The sequence below is a fragment of the Ochotona princeps genome, chromosome 6 (assembly GCF_030435755.1).
Source record: "Ochotona princeps isolate mOchPri1 chromosome 6, mOchPri1.hap1, whole genome shotgun sequence".
Classification (NCBI taxonomy): domain Eukaryota; kingdom Metazoa; phylum Chordata; class Mammalia; order Lagomorpha; family Ochotonidae; genus Ochotona; species Ochotona princeps.
In genome coordinates this window covers 18,428,730-18,434,729 of record NC_080837.1, presented here as the reverse complement: position 1 = coordinate 18,434,729, position 6,000 = coordinate 18,428,730, and positions in this window count along the sequence as shown.

Here is a 6,000-nt window from a genome sequence, read left to right as displayed (position 1 = left end):
CTCAGCTTCCCCTGTCAAAGCCGGGAGCAGAACAGGGCCTGGTTGGGGATGAGGTGCAACACCGTTTGCTAACATTGCTCCCTTAATCAGCTGGCAAGGTGGCCCACCTGTCAGACAGGAACTTACAAATTGCTGTGTGGGGTGGGACGGGTGGTGGGGGAAGAGAAAGGGAGAGAGAGAGAAGAGAGACTGAGGAAGACAAGGCAGCTGGGGAAGCATGTCTTGGAGCAGCAGCCCCGTCCTTTGCAAAGTCCTGCATATACCCTGCTATTTTCACAGATCATCTCAGCCTTTACCCCCAGGAAGGCGTCGTGGGAGAAGCCGCTGTGCCCAGCCCACCCAGTCTGATGACACTTGGTGGGTGAGGCAAGTGCTGTGGTACAGCGGGTAAAGCCTGCTGCCCTCCCTGTAGGTGTCGGTTTGTGTCCCAGCCACTGCACAGTGGAGAATCTTTTTTTGGGTCTCTCCTCTCTAACTCTGCCTTTTAAAAGAAACATCTTAAAAAGCAAAAACAAACAAACAAAAACCTTTGGGGGAATTTCACACCCAACAGTCCCTTTGCCTGGAAGAGTGCAATGAGGAGACCCACAGGAAGCCCTGAACTCCGTTCCCTTGTAAGCCCCAGTGTGAATCCAGAGCACATTCTCAGTCTCTCCTGAGACTCCCACCCAACCCGTCAGGTGTATTCTCTTCATCAAACTATGTAAACCTTGTCCTCCTCAGTCTGAGTGCATGGGCATGCTCAGATTCCTTCTGGCAAGGTGCCCCTCGGTTCCAATAGATGCCCTTCCCCATTAAACCTTGCCACCTTGCTTACCATTCCTCTCTGTCTCACGCCTGCTGGGCTCACACGCCTGCTACCCCTACTTAACTCTGTCAGCACTTCCTTCACAGTCAGTCCTCTGCAGCAGTGAATTTCACACCCTTGGACTCAACCAACCAGAGAGAGAAAATATTCAGGACCTGTTGCACCTGTGTTAAACATGGACAGCTCTTTGATTGTTGGTGGCGATCATTGTGCCACCATCACCAACAATGCAGTGTAACAAGTACTTAGGTAGGGCCCGGCGGCGTGGCCTAGCAGCTAAGGTCCTCGCCTTGAATGTCCCGGGATCCCATATGGGCGCCGGTTCTAATCCCAGCAGCTCCACTTCCCATCCAGCTCCCTGCTTGTGGCCTGGGAAAGCAGTTGAGGATGGCCCAATGCATTGGGACCCTGCACCTGCGTGGGAGACCTGGAATAGGTTCCAGGTTCCTGGCATTGGATCGGCGCGCACCGGCCATTGCGGCTCACTTGGGGAGTGAATCATCGGACGGGAGATCTTCCTCTCTGTCTCTCCTCCTCTGTGTATATCTGGCTGTAATAAAATGAATAAATCTTTAAAAAAAAACCCAAGTACTTAGGTAGCATTCACACTGCATCCAGTATCACAAATAGTCTAGAAATAATTTAAAGCATTTAGGAGAATTTGCAGAGGTTATAAATATTATACCATTTATGTAGGGGGCGGGACTTGAATGTCTATGGATTTTGATATCTTCAGGAAGGTTAGGGCTGGTGTTTGGAATCTGAATACCCAAGGATGTCTGTATGAGGAAGCTTCAAGATATTTAATGAAAATTCACACTTTATTTTTTCTTAAAGAATTGTTTATTTTTGGGGCCCAGCATTTTAGCCTAATGGCTAAAATTCCTTGCATTGTGTATGCCAGGATCCTGAGTGTGGGCGCTGGTTTGTGTCCTGGTGGTCCCACTTCCCATCCAGCTCCCTGATTATAGCCTGGGAAAATAGCTGAGAAAAGCCCAAAGACCTGGGACCCTGCACCCACATGGGAGACCTGGAGGAGGCTCCAGGCTCCTGGTTTCAGATCGGCTCAAGTCTGACTATTGCAGCCACCTGGGGAGTGAATCAGCGACGGAAGATCTTCTCTGTTTCTCCTCCTCTCTATGTATCTGCCTTTCCAATAAAAATAAATAAATAAGATCTGAAGCCAGAAGCCAGGAATCTCCTCCAGATTTCCCACACGGGTACAGGGTACCAAGGTTTGGGGCCATCTTCGACTGCCTTCCCAGGCCACAAGCAGGAAGCTGGATGGGAAGTAGAGCCGCCGGGATTAGAACTGGCGCCCATATGAGATCCTGGCGCATTCAAGGCGAGGACTTTAGATGCTAGGCCACCTTGCCAGGCCCCAAAATAAATAAATCTTTAAAGGAGAATTATTTATTTTTACTAGAAAGGCAGATTCACAGAGAGGAGAGACAGAAAGATATTCCATTCACTTGTTCACTCTCCAAGTGGCTGCAACGGCTGGAGCTGAGCCGATCTGAAGCCAGGATCCTCTTCTGGGTTTCCCAGGCAGGTTCAGGGTCTCAAGGCCTTGGGCCATCGTTGAGTGCCTTCCCAGGCAACAAGCAGGGAGCTAGAAGGGAAATGGAACAGCTGGGACACGAACCAGCTCCTTTATGGGATCCTGGGTGTGTACAAGGCAATGATTTGCCACTGGACCATCTTGCTGGGCCCTCACACTATCTTTTTAAAGACTTATTTATTGATTTATGTGAAAGACAGAGTGATAGAGGTCTTCCATCTACTAGCTCTCTCCTACAAATGCCTATAAAAGTTGACACTGGGCCAGACCAAAGCCAGGAACCAGAAACTCCATTTTGGTCTCTCACATGGGTGGAAGGAACCCAAATACTGGAAGTATCATCTCTTACCTCCCAGGCACTTAGCAGGAAGCTGGATTGGTACTAGGACTCAAACTGGTACTCCAGTATGGGATGTGGACATTCAAAATGCCAACTTAGTGTGCTGTGCCACAATGCCTGCCCCATGTATTTTTTTCCCTTAAGATTTATTTGTTTTTATTTGAAATGTAGATTTACAGGGAGCGGAGAGAGAGCCTCTATCTGCTGATTCACTCCTCAAATAACCATAATAGCTGGAGCTGAGCCAATCTGGAGCCAGGAGCCTGTAGCTTCTTCCGGATCTCCCCATGTGGGTACAGGGTCCCAAGAAATTTGGACCATCTTTCACTAGTTTCCCAGGCCACAAGCAAGGAGCTGGATGACAAGTAGCAGAGCTAGGACTTGAACTGGTGGCCATACTACATGCCAAAGCTTACAGAAAGAGGATTAGGCTGGTACATCATAGTGCTAGCCCACCCTTCCTCCGGCCCCTGCGTATTATCTTTCCACTTTATTTTTTCCCATGAATATTTGAAGCCCTCCTAAATATTAAAATTCTCAATACCAAACCTGTGCTGTGAACAGGCCCAGTCTTATAGTGGGGCATAATGCAGAAGTGAGCATAAAGGTTCCCATCTTACATACTTAAACAGTTAATTATAGCTGAAGCTAGCTAACTAATTTCTTACTTGGCAGATACACCTTTAAAGTTACCTAGGAAATTGGTTTGAATTTACATCCTTCCGCAGTGGTCTGTTCTTCAGTGAGCTACATTAAAACATGGAGGTTCAGGCTGCACATCCTGGGCCTGGACTCACACCTTCTGTCCTACCTGAAGCCTGGCCTACCTCATATGGGGACCCCTAATGTGCATCCCAGTGCTTTGTCCCAGCTCCATGTATCCCTCCACCTGCGCCTTGGCCTCTGGTGCCACAGCAGCTATACAGCCCAGCCTCAGGAGAGTAGATCAGCAAAGCACAACCTTTGATGAGGAATGCTGAGCTCTGAGCCCCTGCAGGAAGGCCAGCCTCCTTGGCCTGTGAGACTTCTTGCCCACAGTGCAGGATGAGTGGAAGAAGGCAAAGACAGAGCTCTCTCTCTCTCTTTTTAAAGATTTATTTATTTTTATTGGAAAGTCAGATATACAGAGAGGAGGAGAGACAGAGAGGAAGATCTTCCGTCTGATGATTTACTCCCCAAGTGTGCACAACGGCCGATGCTATGCTGATCCGAAGCCAGGAGTCAGGAACTTCTTCCAGATCTCCCACACGGGTGCAGGGTCCCAAGGCCTTGGTCTGTCCTCGACTGCTTTCCCAGGCCACAAGCAGGGAGCTGGATGGGAAGTAGGTCTGCCGGGATTAGAACCGGCGCCCACATGGGATTCCGGGGCATTCAAGGTGAGGACTTTAGCCACTAGGCCACGCCGCTGGGCCCAAAGACAGAGCTCTCTAAAGCATGAGCTCCAAGAAGAGGCCTCTCTTGCTCAGACTTGAGAGAAACTCCTGTGTGACCAACCATCAACCAAGCCAAAAAATGTGCATTAATGATAGAGTATGCACAAGTCTGAGTACCATTAGTACTTTCTGTCTGAACTGCACAATGAAGGGGCATGAACTCTTTCAAGTGCTTTATCTGCTGCTTCCAACAAAGAGTTTACTTTATCCTGGAAAGTATGCATGGTCTCTAGTAGGTTTAAGAGCCAAAACTCAAAATAGATAAGGGCTGCAAAGAAATGTGAAGGAAATTTAAAAAGTTAACGAAAACTTAGGTTTAGGGCAGGTGTTTGGTGTAGCAGTTAAGGTGTCTGTTGCGTGTTGGGTGTCTGGTTCACACAGCAGTGCCAGCTCTTGACTCCAGCTTCCTGCTGTGACAGAGCCTGGGAGGCAACAGGTAATGGCTCAAGCATCTGGGTCCCTGCCACCATGGGGGAGGTTTGGATTACGTTCTCGGCTGGTCCAGTCTCAGTTGTTGTGGGCATTTGGGAAGTGAACCAGCAGATGGCAGCTGTCTTTCCGACTGTCTCTCTACCACTCAAACGAAAAGCAATTTTAAAAGATGATCTTAGTTTGGTACAAAAAATTTGAAATCTGTGCGTAGTTCTTTCATAATATGGATTTTTTCATGAACTGTTTGAAGGCCTCGTGTGTTTTTCTTTTTTGTTTTAATTTTTATTTTTCATGGTACAATTCCTTAGGCTCAGGGATTTCTCCTTCTATCTTCCCCTTCTTCCCTAGCCCCCACTATTTTTTTTCCCTTATATTATAACAATAGTATAGTCCTTCAACAACAGTCAACGTTGTGTATTTTTCCTGGAGAATTTGAGCTCCCATAAATAACTCAGGTATCAAAACTGTAAAAGGTAGCTGGAGAGAAAACTTTTGATGAGATTGAACTCGCTTCATGATGAAAATTTGCAACAAATTAGGTATAGAAGAAACAGGCCTCAAACTTGTAAAGGCTGTAGATGGCAGAACAGCCGGTATCCTACTGAGTGGGAAAAAGGTGAAAGCATTTCCCCTCAGATCTGGAATAAGCCAAATATGTCTACTTTCACCAATGGCAAGTTTTAACAAGAACAATTAAGCAAGGGAAATAACAGACATCAACAGTGGAAAGGTGGAAGTCAAAATTTCGCTGTTTGCAGAGAACATGATTCTTGTATGGGAAAAAAATATGAACACTCCACAAAACAAGGTATTGGAGTTGATAAACCAATTCAGTAAAATTGCAGGATACAAAATCAATGTTTAAAAACCAGTAGCAGGGCCTGGAGCAATGGCCAACTGGCTAAATCCTCACTTTGCATATGCTGGGATCCCATCTGGGTGCCAGATGTTTCACATCCCATCCAGCTCCCTGCTTGTGGCCTTGGAGAGCAGTGGAGGATGGCCCAAAGCCTTGGAACCCAGCACCCATGTGGGAGACCTGGAGGAAGTTCCTGGCTCCTGGCTTCAGATGGGCTCAGTGGCAGCCATTGCTGTCATTTAGAGAGTAAATCAATGGATGGAAGATATCTCTCTGTCTCTCCCTCTCTTTGTGTAAATCTGCCTTTCAAACAATGAGAAATCTTAAAAAGAGAGAGAGAGAGAAATAGACACTTGCTGCACCAGCAGCACCGTCTACCACATCTGAGCTTTTGAGATCAACCAAGGTGTCCGTCACCAGATGAATGGAAAAGACAATATGATGTATATGCACCATGGAATGCCATTCAGCTACAAAGAGAGAATGAAATTCGGTCATTTGTAGCAAAATAGATGGAATTTGACATCATGTTGAGTAAAATAAGCCGGATACAGAATGACAAATACC